We start from the raw sequence: 13906 nt of genomic DNA, 5'->3' as shown, positions 1-13906 counted from the left end.
AAACTTTAGTAAATTCAAAGGAGATTATGGGATAGAAATGTCAAAGGACAGATTGATTACTTTCTGTCAGTTGGAGTGGCCATCATTTGGAGTGGGGTGGCCGGATGTCGGTTCTTTTAATGTGAAATTGGCTAATGCAGTGTTGAATGTGGTGACAAGGGACGGTCATTGGGATCAATACCCGTATATAGATTGCTGGATAAGTGCTGTAATGAGCCCCATTCCCCCATGGGTCCAAAAGTGTAAAGAAAAAATGTGTAAGATGTTATTGGCAAAAGATGTTGGAAAAAAGCCCCGAGTACTTCCTGATTCTGGTAGTGAGGGAGATCTGACTCAGAGACTGAGGCGCAGGGACAGAGCACAGTCACCGGCTAGTACAAGCACCAGGGACCAAGAATCATTGCTGTCACCCCAAGCTGACCCCAGCGCTCCGGGAGGGGAAGGCTCAGAGAGTTCCCCAGCGTCACCCCAAGCTGGCCCCAGCGCTCCGGGGGGGAAGGGGAAAAAAGGCTCAAAGAATCTCCTAGCATCAGCCCCCCCTTCTTATGAGCCTGAAGAGAAAGACAACTCACAGGATCCTGACCTGGATCCCGACTACCCCTACCCACCTGCCCCATGGCCCCCGACTTGGGGTGCACCATTTTGGGATGGATGGGCGTCAGGTAGACCCTCTCGTAAAACCCGTAACCCGGCCCCCCGATACCAGTTTCCAGTGAGGCAAGTAGTGGCTCTGGAGGGGGAAACCACCTTTATTTATGTGCCTTTCCATACGTCACATTTGTTCAATTAAAAAAATCAAAATCCTTCTTTTAGAGAGGACCCTGAGAAAATGCAAAATTTGTTTCGGTCAGTAGGACAAACTCATCGTCCCACTTGGGCTGATGTTCAGATGATGTTACATCCGAGGAGAATGTACAGGGAACGGTGGATCGGATAGCCAAGGAGCGCATGGGGCAGGGAAGAGACATACGAGACATATGTCCTATTGAGAGTTCCAATTGGGACAACAATTCGGCGGACGGAAGGGAGCGAAACAGTATTTATTTGGGAATTATAGTGGAAGCTCTGGGCAAGGCAGTGCCACGAGTGACTAATCTCTCTAAATTGTACGAAGTCCATCAGGGGAAGGATGAATCTCCCTCAGTTTTCCTGGAGCGTTTGTTCGATGCCTTTAAAAAATTCAGTAACTTGAACCCTTAGGCCCCAGAAAATCAACGCATGGTGAATCTGATGTTTATTGGACAGGCGGCCCCAGACATAAGGAAGAAGTTGCAAAAGACTGAAGGGGGACCAGGAAAACCCCTTTCGGAACTAGTAAAAATTGCGTATAAAGTTTATAAAAATCGCGATCAGGTAGCAGAGAGAAAGGAGAAAAAGTGTAGACAAAAACAGATGGCAATGCTGGCAACTGCCTTGGGCAAGAGTACAAATATCGGTGGGGGATGAAAGGAGAGACCTGAGGGGGGGCAGAAGAAAGGAAAAGGCCGACCAAAGCCTGATGAATGTGCATATTACCGGGAGAAGGGACATTAATAAAGGGACTGTCCTAACCTGAAGGACAAAAGGAGGGAAACCCCACTGGGGGACCGCCAGATGCGAGCGGAATCCTCAGGGGAAGATTCTAGCTGAAGGGGACTGGGATCCAAGGCCACCGCCCTGCGGGCAAACGCCCAAAAGGATCCCATGGTACAAATAAGGGTTGGTGGCAGAGATTATAAAGCTCTAGTGGATACCGGAGTCACCTTTTCTATGATCCCTGTAAGACCTCCTCTAGCTAAAGAAAGCGGAAAGCATGTGACTCTAGAAGGGATAGAGAAAAGACGAACCAGATTGCCTGTGTATAAGCCCCTCCTCACAGAGATTGGGAATAATATGTTGGAACATGCCTTTGTAGTATCCCCTGCTTGCCCAGTAGCCCTCTTGGGGCGAGATTTGTTAACAAAACTGCAAGCCGAAATCTTCTTCCGTGAGGATCAAATTGTAGTGCGGCTGCCAGTAAAACAGGGCTCAAATTACCAAATGGCCCTTCGGACAGCCAAGACGGGACCAGAAACCAAAGGAGTTGAGATTTTAGAGAATGTTGTTTCGTGTGTATGGGCAGATGGGACCCCTGCCCGGACAAAATACGTAAATCCAATCAAAATTCCCCTGAAGGAGGGAGAGAGTCCTGTGTGTGTAAAGCAATATCCTCTAAAGAGAGCCACCCGCGCAGGCTTAAAACCGCTGATTGAAAAATTCAAGCGGTATGGGTGGTTAATAGAGGGATCATCCCCCTTTAACACCCCGATCCTGGGTGTGCCCAAAGCAGATGGCACCTCCTTCAGGTTAGTGCAAGACTTGAGAGCTGTAAACAAAAAGATTTTGGTGAATCATCCTATGGTTCCAAATCCTCACACCATTCTGACCCAAGTTCCAGCAGACGCCAAGGTGTTTTCTGTACTAGATTTAAAAGATGCCTTCTTCTCTATCCCGCTACACGAAGATAGTCAGAAATTGTTTGCCTTTAAATGAAAAGACCCGGACACATATCATAAGACTCAATTGTTATAGACAGTGTTGCCCCAGGGATTTGTCTCATCCCCCCATATCTTTAGAACAGCATTGCAAAAAGACTTGGAGCACTGGAAAGAGAGACACCCTGAGGTGGCGCTATTGCAATATGTTGATGATCTATTGATAGTGAGTCCCGATGTACAGACGGAAAAAAGAGTGACAGAATCCTTACTAAATACCCTGGGAAAGAAAGGGTATAAGGTGTCACGGGAAAAGGCTCAGATTTGCCAACCAAAAGTTACGTTTTTGGGATATGAGATTGAAAAGGGGGTTCGGGCTTTAAATAAGGATCGAATCCAAGCAATACAGGATATGCCTGCCCCCAAAGACCCCAAGGAGCTGCGAGCTTTTTTGGGCCTAACCGGGTTTTATAGACTGTGGATTCCTGATTATGGGAAAAAAGCCAAAGCCCTATATAAATCCCTCACAAAGGAAGGCCTCACTAATTGAAAACAGACTAAGGAAAACCAGCACACATTTGAGTTATTGAAAGCTGCCCTCTTGCAACCCCCTGTGTTGATGATTCCAAATGGGCGCAAGCCCTATAGACTATATGTGCATGAGAATAGGTGGGTAGCCTCAGGGGTCTTAACTCAACCAGTGGGCCCAACGTGAAAGCCCGTGGGATACTACTCCAAGGTCCTAGACCCGGTGGCGAAAGGGTGGCCTGCATGTTTGAGGGCAGTCGCCGCCACAGCTACTCTTGTGGAGGAGGCCCAAAAGATTGTCATGGGAGCTGATATAAAAGTACATACACCACATGGGGTTCCCCAGATCCTTGGAGGGGAGGAAGGGACATTTTTAAACCCCTCCAGACAATCCAGATATAAAATCTTTCTCCTATCTAATCCAGGCCTTACCTTCAAGCACACCACTGCTTTAAACCCAGCGACCCTACTGCCAGAACTGGGACCTCCGTGCCACGATTGCCTAGAGGTATGGACTCAGACAGTATTAATTCGTCCTGATTTGACAGATGACCCACTCGAGAACCCAGAGGAGGAGTTCTTCGTAGACGGTTCAAGCAATATAATACACGGTGAACGGCATACGGGGTGTGCTGTGGTAACCTTGACTGAGACTGTATAAAAAGAGAAACTCCCTGCTAACTGGTCGGCACAGGCAGCGGAGCTCACTGCCCTAACACAGGCATTGGTATTACGAAAAGACAAAAAGATAAACATTTTCACCGATTCGCGATATGCTTTTGCCACCGTTCATGCCCATGGGTTGTTGTGGAAAGAGCGTGGGTTCATCACGGCCTCTGGACAAAAGATTGCAAATGGGCCACAAATTATAACGCTATTGGAAGCCCTCCGGCTACCAAAAGAGGTGGCCGTGGTACACGTAAAGGCCCATGGCAAGGCTGCGGACGAGCGCCAGAAGAAGGGAAATGCGAAGGCTGACGTAGCAGCCAAAGAGACAACACAGATGGGAGGGGAGGCAGTGTTTCAAGGCTCGGCCCATAAAGTACCCTTTTACTTGAAAGATTGTTAAGTGAAATATGGCCCAGGATCAGATAAGCTAGCTGCCGAGCTTAAGGCCAGTAAAAATTCGCAGGAATGGTGGATTGTACCCGGAGGAAAAGTGTTAATACCTCGAGGCTTATTGGGAAAAATACTCCACCAGCTACATTCTTCCACTCATATGGGGGGCACCGCGATGGGAGACTTGTTGACTTGTCAAATGGTGGCCCCAGGACTTTATTTGGACGCCCAGAGAGTGGTCTCTCAGTGCCCGACCTGCCAGAAGGTAAACCCAAAGTCCGCAAAACCACCAGCCCCCATGGGAGAAAGGCCATGGGCCCATTATCCCGGACAAGCTTGGCAGATTGACTTCGCGGAGCTCCCAAAGTCCGGTCGTTACCGTTATCTGCTGGTGTTGGTCGACCAACTAACTGGGTGGGTGGAAGCATACCCCTCAAGAACGACTACCGCATCCACGGTGACACGAGTACTACTCCATGAGATAATACCCAGGTTTCTGTTGCCTGAGTCTATTGAGTCAGATCAAGGTAGCCATTTTGTAGAAAAAATAGTACAGGAAGTGTCCGATGCTTTAGATATCAAATGGAAGCTCCATGCCCCATGGAGACCCCAGAGTTCAGGTCAGGTAGAACGCATGAATAGAACGCTAAAAGCTATGTTAACGAAAATCTGTATTGAGACTCATTTGAAATGGCCACAGGCACTCCCACTGGCCTTAACTCGTATTCGCAGCACACCACATAGAGGGATTAAATAGTCACCTTTTAAATTAATGTTTGGTATGCCTCCCAGAGTCTTGCCAGCAGGGTGGAGGGAGCCGGTTACTGTAAAATTGGGCAAATCCGAAATTTGGAGACATGTTATTGCCTTGCAGTCTGTTTTGTCTTCGCTACACAGGTTCGCTGCACCCTTCCAGAGTCTCCCGCTTGATGCCCCAATCCACAACTTTAAACCGGGTGACCAAGTCTTAGTGCAGAAATGAAAAAAGAATCCCCTTGCAGAAAAGTGGAAAGGACCCTACCAGGTGCTGTTAACCACCCACACGGCTGTTCGCTTAACAAACAATGACAAGTAGACCCACTGTTCGAGGGTAAAACCTTTTCATCCAGAGGACACCAACTCCCAGGGTGTGATCACTCCAGAAGCTGATAACACCCGGGAACAAAAAACCAACAGGTGGACAAGTGAACCAATAAGAGGTCTGAAGTTACGCTTGCAAAGATGTGGACCCTAATCTATTTTTTTGGGCTCTTGCCCTTTTTAGGTATCTCAGGACCCATCTCTAGCCCCACGTCTGGTTATTGTACATGTACCAATGATACTTATGCTGAGACCTTTCCCATGAATAACTACAAAGGTTCCAAATCTACTATAGTTAAGGTCCGCCTGCATCCCAATTCCTCATGTTGCCCTCATCGGCAAATTACCATAGAACAAAATATTACTACTGGTATGACATCCCCGGGTGGTAAACCTGGTATAACCACAGTCTGTATGAGGCTGCCATCTGGCAACTGGGATGGACTTTGGTCCACGATCCTCAAAGGCTGGCCTTCAGCTCTCCAACCCTCCACCCCTCCGAACCCATGGGTGGAAAATTCCTGGGTAGCTCTTCTCAAGAACTCTGCCCGGGCTTTAACTAACCACGGTTGCCTTTTGTGTGTGCTTACTCCTGTTTCTAGTGATGAGAGAGTCCCCTTCTTGCCTATTCCCCTCAACAGGACAGGTATAATCTCGGATTGGGGCTTTAATCGCAATTTTAATTTCTCCTTATGATATAATGGTTCTGAAAAACTTATGGTGGCAAAAATTAGGGGCTCTATTTACATTTCCCAACAGGGAGTGGGGTTTAAGATAGGGCAGTCAAAGTGTCGGGAGACATGGATTTCTAAGGAGGTCGACCCTCGGGAGGGTGCATGGACCTGCACAAATGTCTCATACGACAAGTTTGATAATTATAGCTGCCTATTCGATAAGGAGTGGATTTCAGCTTGGGGCGTTAATTGTACTCACTACCGAAATAGTACCACGGTAAGCAAAAATGCAACAAGGAGCTCACTAACCCTAACTTTAATGAGCTCCCGCACCACCATCACAACTGAAGCCTGTGGACTATGGTGGATTTGTAGGCGATGGGCATATAGACAGCTTCCCCCCAATTGGGCTGGGACTTGTTATTTAAGAGCTTTGATTCCTGGTGTTTAGATAACACAGCCCACAACTCCTGGTGTTTGGACAACACAACCCAACACTTATCACGTCAAACACAGCACTGATAACTCCTTTGAGAAGATAGCCGCAGGAGGGGACCAACGATGGGGTAATGATAAATGGCCAGCAGAGAAAATCATTTAGTACTATGATCCAGCAACTTGGGAACCGAACGTGGTTGGCAGAGAGCCCACATACTTGACAAACCGCATTATTAGACTCCAGGCTGTAGTAGAGATAGTTACCAACAAAACTGCCGCAGCCCTGCGTCTGATTGACAACCAGCTCACCCAGCTACGTACTACAGTACTGCAAAACCGCTTAGCTCTTGACTATTTACTTGCCAGTGAAGGAGGGGTGTGCAGGAAGTTAAATTTGTCCAATTGTTGTGTTGAAATCAATGATAATGGTGAATTGATAAAGACCTTGGCGGATGACATGGAAAAGGTAGCGCATGTCCCAGTCCAAGCATGGAACGGGTGGGACTTTGATTGGTTTACATCCTGGCTTCCCCAGCTTAGATGGTTAAGGGGTGCTTTGGTGGCCTTTTGCCTACTAATGTCAATACTTTGTTTGCTTCCTTGTATTATACCCTGCATCATGACCCTTTTAAGGCGAACTGTTCAGTCGGTCGTCAACCGCGAAATGCTTGTGCATTATCAAAAGCTAGCCATCGCTGACAATTATTAAAAATTAGAATTAGAAGGCATCTTGAAGGAGGAATTGTGGTAAAAAAACACGTTATAATTCAGCCACCATGCCTTTGCAGTCGCTTTTGTGTTCAACATGTTTTGCAATAGCTTCTGCATATAGATTAAGGCTTACTTTGCACATAGATCTTGCAACCATACTTATTCAGTGCACTAGGGTTACACCAAGATAAGAGGTTATTAAGGGGCATTAGTTTCACTGCAGTTCTGCTTTTAGACTGCGCATGCGACAGAACCTTTTGCCGCAGTTCTGCTTTTTGACTACGCATGTGCTAAACTTGATAAAAAACAATAACCAATAACAAGTTGAGCTCGACCTGCAAGGCAAGACGTAACAATAAGGAAATTGTAAGGCTGCCAATAATCGCGCAACACGCTGAAACCCTGTTTGTTATCTATAAAAGTGGAACCTCGGGCACGGCTCGGGGTCGACTCTGCTTTGAGCAACTCAGCTCCTTTGTCGATCTGTTTGCGCAAACAATAAACTCGAGTTGGACCTAGCCTGTGTGTGTGTAACTCTCTCCTTGAGATAAATTGGACAAGCCTCCAGGGGCACGAAACTAGCAGTTTGTGCAACAACAGGGATTAACATTGCCACAGCAAGCCCATGTGATGAGCCTCCTCATCTGAACCTGACGAGTGGAAGTGAGCAGTCCAGTCTGCAAGAAGCCCTCTGGTCTGCATGACCCACCTCCACGCGTTGCATTTGGCCCTTGGGCCATATGTTTGATACCCCTGTTCTAAATCGCATGTAATTCCACGGGTGTGGATCACCATTCTCTGTCACAAGAAACTACAACTATTTTGGACCTGGGAGGGAGTTCGTGTACAGTCATTTGGTCTGAATTGTTTGGTGGCGGGAGCTGACTTCCATTTCTAAACATGGCACATAGGTTAGTAGATGCATTTAAGTCTTATGCAGTACTCAGAATACTTGGGGATACATGAATCAGTGTTCATGGAAAGCTAACAAAATGATCAATAGTATAATATCTGTCTCTTCAAGGGGTTACATATCCTCCATTACTACAGTAGGGATCCAGTGTTGTTGTAGCCACGATAGTCCAGGAAATGTATGAGACGCATGGATTTTTTTGCGATATCTTTTATTGGACCAACCATATATATTCCGTTACTATGATACCTGAGTATCTCAAATCATTTAACAGATTCATACAACATCCTGATTCTACAGATGGAGAACTGAGACACAAAGCTATTAAGTGACCTGCCTAAGGTCTCACACAAAATCTGCAGTGGAGCAGGAAATGTGAATCCATGACTCCCAAGTTCCAGGCTCTAATTCCTGGCCGTCTTGTTTAATTATGGCCTTTATAAATGTGCTCTTACTTCTTTATTCAATATCTTGTCACATTCAGGACCCTTCAGATGAAAAACATGCTCACCATTAGGACTTCTGATACTTCTGTCCTCCATTCCTCTTCATATTTGATATCTTCCTTTCTCCATTTCTCTCTGTCTCTGTGTTCTTGCATGTTTTGCCTTTCTTTCCTCTGCATTCCTTTCCATGTAGCAGTTCCCTTCTCCTGTGGGTTTCATTACCACCCCCTTCCTTACCCCATCTGTTAAAAAGATGAGCAACAAAATAAACTTGAAATTAGAACAGCAGTGAATAAAAATGATTGCAAATCACATTATTAGGTACTGAAGCTATTGTCCCAGTGAGAGCAAGAAAGAAGAGGTCAGTCCTGTTACAAGCATTATTTTAGGCTCTCCACACACACAGGCAGGCATACAATACTAAAACATCCTCCCTGTTGTAAAACAAGTGCAACATTCTTCATAACCATTAGGGATAGAAATTCCATTGAAAAGTAAGTTGAGATTCTACAGAATCAGAACGTGTCATGTGAGGCACAAAAATACATTAAAAAGGCTGGTTGTAGCTGCAGGCTGGAAATTTGACATCTCTGACAGAGCAATAATGGAAATTGGTTGTAATTTCAGTGTCACAACAGTCCAGTATTTCTTTACTGACTTAGACTTCTTATGTGATCATTTTTCTCTCAGGTATATTATTTTATAGATTTGTCAACATTTACAAACTGTACATTTTCTTTTCACCTAGCAGCACAGCTTAGCATAACTACAATGCCAGGAAGTGGGGATTTAATTAGAAAGGGTGTCTGAGGGGGCATGCTTAAGTGGGCTATACATGCCAGCAATTTGCACTATTATTTTGGTGTATACTTAATGTTGTGTGAGTACAATTTTTACTATGTTTTTTATATAAATATGCAGATTTTGGATGAAGGCCATGGATTTTATTGCCGAACATATACAAAGTCATATGCAATATTACAGGATGATATACATGCTTCCCCAATATTTAATTATATTCTCTTATATAGTTTGTATACTGGTAATCATACCAACTTTAGCAATGTTAATTAGAAATAAATTTAGAGTAATGTATAGGAATTTCCCAAGTCTTTAAGAAAGGTAAAATGAGTCTTTCCTATTAGGGATCTCCTTGAAAGTTTTCCATGTATGTAAGAAAAGCAGCTTATCACTAAGTTACCAAAGCAGAACCGTTTTTTCCCCAAGTTCCTCTGAACGTTTAGGAGCTAAGTGAAAAACTTTTACCTCCAGTGCCATCATCCAGTAGATGTGATCATATTTGGCTACTTAACATTTTGCTGAACTTAAAGGATTCTGGGTCATTTTACCAAGCCAACCAAGTTCTTAATGTCTTTAAAGTTTAATAACTATGATGTTTAAAGTTTTTACTAAAAAACCCAGCTGTAAATTTTCATGTAGTGGTTGTATAGGTGGAGCAATGGAAGTTTGAAATATAATTTTCTTCTTTAAACTGTTATGTGCATGAGTCTATTTAAAAATCTCCATTCCTCTTCCTTTAAAGATACATGGTATTTGGGGTAGAATTGCTAGTTCTTGGACAGCTTACTCAGGCCACGTCCAGACTAGTGAGGATGTACAGTACACACCGCACATGAAGGCATTCCCCACTCTGCTACATTGGGGGGAGGGGGAAGGGGGAGGAAGGTTCTTGGCCCAGGGAGACCCTGGGGTCAAAAAAACCCATGCCGAAAAAAAGCGGGGTGGCGCACGTGGTGGCGGCGCACATCGCCCAAAACTGGAGCCTGGCTGGTTGTCCATATTGATGGACAATCTACATATATTACAGAACACCATGGTTCTGTCGAGCTAGTAATGTTTTCCTCTTCACAAAGCAACCTACGCTTGCCTGGCTATGAGCAGTGCTTAGGAAAAAAATACAGATAGGTTGTTGCATTGATTAGGTGAAAGACACCTTCTTTAATGTGAATTTGGGATGCAGGCATAGCTGTACTTAATCTTTATATGTTATTAAAGACTTACTTTGTCCATTGTATATAGTGGATGATCGTTTAATACCTGGATCTCAGAGACTTTCCAGACTAACAAAGGCAGTCAATTCAATGACAGATAATACAGGGAATGTTCTGACAACTGTTCAGATAACATGTCCATCACTTGGAGAGCACTACATTTAAATGTCAGGGTGGGGTAGCTCCAAAAGGAAAGGAACACATTTAAAATCTTATTGCTGTAAGGGTATGTCTCTTATACTATGGTCAAACTGTGGTGGTAGCTCATGGTAGCATTAAACTAGCCAGCACAGTTACTGCTAGCAGTACAGCTGCAGCAGCACAGTGTGCAGCAAGGGCTGCAAAACCTACAGAAAAAGCTGGTGAATATTTGGGCAATTAGTCTGCATTGAGCTCCAGGCCACCACAGCTGCACTGCTATTCTCACCCAATCTAGCTAGTTTAAAGCTAACTCAGGTATATGTGAGCTGCAATCACCCTCTGATTGCAGCGTACACATGCTGGAAGATGAGAGAACATAGCTGAGCCGCTTACAAGGAACTGAAAGGCTAATAGTACAGCTGGGTGCACTCTCACCCACCTAAGGGAGACTGTATTGTTCAAATGGTCCATAATTAAGGAAATGGAAATCTAAAGAGAATCAGTCTATTTATTTCACAGAGTAGATAAGCTGCTTCCATTTCCTTATGATTTATGGTGAAATATTTCCTGCAGCGTTTTCTGGACTTCTGTAGAGCAATTACAGTCCCAGTTGCTCAACTGGCCAGTATCCAGTGTGTTGTTCAGGGACTTAGAATATTGCTTGGCAGCATGGAATGTGGGTGACTACCTCTGAGACAGGAGAACTGAGAAACTGGACAGGGGACTGAAAGTTTTAATCTATGTTGCTGAAGTACTGAGACTGATGAGCCCATTGAGGCTCTGAGCAGGATCTTGTCTTTGTCCTGTCTTAGCTTCCACTTGTTCCTTCAGTGCTTCTGAACAGGAGGGAATGCATATAGGAGCATGTAGCTCCAACATAACAGAAGTGTATCTATCAGAGATCCCATGTGTGGCTGAACTGGCAGAAGAATTCTTGTTTCTTAGGATGGGAGGTTATCGAATGACTCTTAAAATGGGTAATGCAAAGTCCAAGGGATCTTCAAAATGCCTTTTTTTGTGGAGGCTTGCTTGACTTACTGAAGAAGCCCAAGCCATGAAAGGAAAGCACTTCCATAAGGAAGCCAGAAAGCTTCAACCATGAGCATGGCTACCCCTGCCATAACAGATTTTATAGCTATATCACTCAAGTTGGAAGCAGTCTTGGATTGCTTCAAAGTCTGTCATATAGCCTGTCATATTCTTTTGCCCATGCTCAGCCTGAGCTTAATGGATACATTTGGGGAAATTCTGGCAAATCAGAGACAATCAAGTTTAGGTGCTTCCCTGAGAGAGAATGCATACCTACTGTATTTACTTGAATATAAAATGAGGTGTCCCTTCTCAAAGCAGCATGGGAAAAAAGCCTGTCGTCTTACATTCACATACAAGAAAACTGCATTAAATGCATTGTCTGTCTTTAAACTACTGCTAAAAACATGTGCTCAGTAATGGAAACCAACTATGAAGTTCATTAAATGTAGGCAACACTGAGCATAACTAAGTATATGGCCCATATTGAGCAACCATGCTGATTGGAACCTTTTTTTTGGTTTGGCCCTTAAAAAAAACAGGTGGGTGTTCCCTCTGCAAGGAACTGGCACTGGGCCTGGAAGTACTGCAATGCTAGGCCAGCACTGGGAAGGCTAGAGCCAGCCCTGACACCTTCCCCTTGGTGCCAAAAATTGCTACATTTGATCTTAGCCAAAAAAGGCCGAAATGCTGATGAGAACCTTTTTTTTTTCTTTTCTATTACAAAACAACTAAAAGAAACTACATTAACATAAGACTTAGCAACCTCCTCTACAACAGTACCTTATTCTTCTTACACTCCTTTTGACCGTTAACACATTAACCTCTCACAAACCACCTCCAACCCAAGAGAAAACAACAACTTACACTGCCCCTTTGTCCTTTTGGAAGAAACACCGCTATTTTTCTTTCCTCCATCTCTTATATGCCTTCTCCTTTCCCATCTTGTCTGCATCTTGATCCACCTAGTATTTCAATTCATAAATTGCCAACTCCAACATTCTCTTCTGAATAAAGTCAGTCCCTTGACCCAACAGTAGGTTTTTCACCTTCCATATCGCTACTGTTGCACAAAATAGTATGGCTCTCTGTCTCGTGTCTCCAGTCCTGTGGGCACTAACCCATACAGCACCACTTCATATGTTAATCACAGTTCAGATTGATTGCCCTCCAAAAATGATACACTCCGTCCCATACCCCTTGCACAAAAGGGCAGTCCTAAAACACATGCAGTACAGATTCTTCAGCTCCCGCATCCCTCTCTCAGGCATGCTGCTGATCGTACCAAGCCCCATATATGCTGAATGCCCCTTACAGGAAGAATATACCATATCATCATCCATATGATATCTCTGTGTTTTCCTTTCACTCTATTATCTGTCACTTCTTTCCACACATCTGCCATCTGTCTTTCTATCAGGTCCACAACTATTGTAATTTTATCTTTCCTTCTTATCATATTAATCACCTTCTTGTGGTCTTTCAAACACTCTGATCCCACTCTTTCAAGTTTATTTACCCTTATGAAGCTTTCCATCTTCACAGTGGGCTGATGGCTGCCAAGCCCATGGTTTTTTCCATTCTTTTCCAGACATGCCCCATCTTCTTAACATACTTCCTAGAAATGGCAGAAACATACAGTCTTCCCCACAGGCTCCATTATCTCTTTACAGAATATACTTATAAAGTAAGTATACACAAATCTTTCCATTCCCCAACCTCCTAATTCCTTGGCTTTGTTTAGCTCTGTCCTGGCTACCGTTTCTCTTTTACTCCCCCACAAAAAAAAGGTATATCTGCCTCTGTACCCTTCTTATCTGTTGCCATGATGGTGGTACACCACTCCCATGTAAAGGATGATCGGCAAGAGTACTATTTTCAACACAGCCACTTTATGCTTAAAAGATAACATTCTACCACTCCACTATCTCAATAGCTGCCTCACTCTTATCTTTTACTTCTCCCAAGCCTTTGTTCTTTTCTCTTCATCATCCATTAGCATTCCCAAGATCTTAATTACACCCTTCGCCACTTGCAGCCTGAACTTCTGTAAATTCTCCCAATTCCCCACACCGATCAATGTACTTTTAATTTTATTTAATTTTGCCCCTGACACTTCACCGTAGTCCACAGTATGATTCAAAAGCCTCTCGACTGATACGTTGTCCTGAGCCACTATGTTTACAACATGTATAATGTACATTTAACTTGTCCTTCTCCTGGTATCTTCACATCACTTATTGGCTTATCATTATGAATTTTCTGCACCAATGGTTTCATCATGCACACAAAAAGATAGGGGGACAGCAGGCATCCCTATCTTACCATACTTGTGTTAGTATGGGAAATGCTTTGTTCCAGTAACCATTTACCAGTACTGAACTTCCTGCTTTGCTGTATAGTGCTTTGACACATCTGATCA

General features: G+C 44.2%; 2 pseudogenes; one reads left to right on the top strand and one right to left on the bottom strand.

The window, feature by feature from the left end:
- The first annotated feature begins 2746 nt into the window (after positions 1–2746).
- Positions 2747–7452, top strand: LOC112550175 (annotated as a pseudogene).
- Positions 7453–12045: 4593 nt separating this feature from the next.
- On the bottom strand, positions 12046–12178 carry LOC112550640 (annotated as a pseudogene).
- Between the last annotated feature and the right edge of the window lie 1728 nt (positions 12179–13906).

This window comes from Alligator sinensis, unplaced genomic scaffold (assembly GCF_000455745.1).
Source record: "Alligator sinensis unplaced genomic scaffold, ASM45574v1 scaffold131_1, whole genome shotgun sequence".
In the NCBI taxonomy this organism is placed as follows: Eukaryota; Metazoa; Chordata; order Crocodylia; family Alligatoridae; genus Alligator; species Alligator sinensis.
This window is presented reverse-complemented; position numbering and strand designations above follow the sequence as displayed.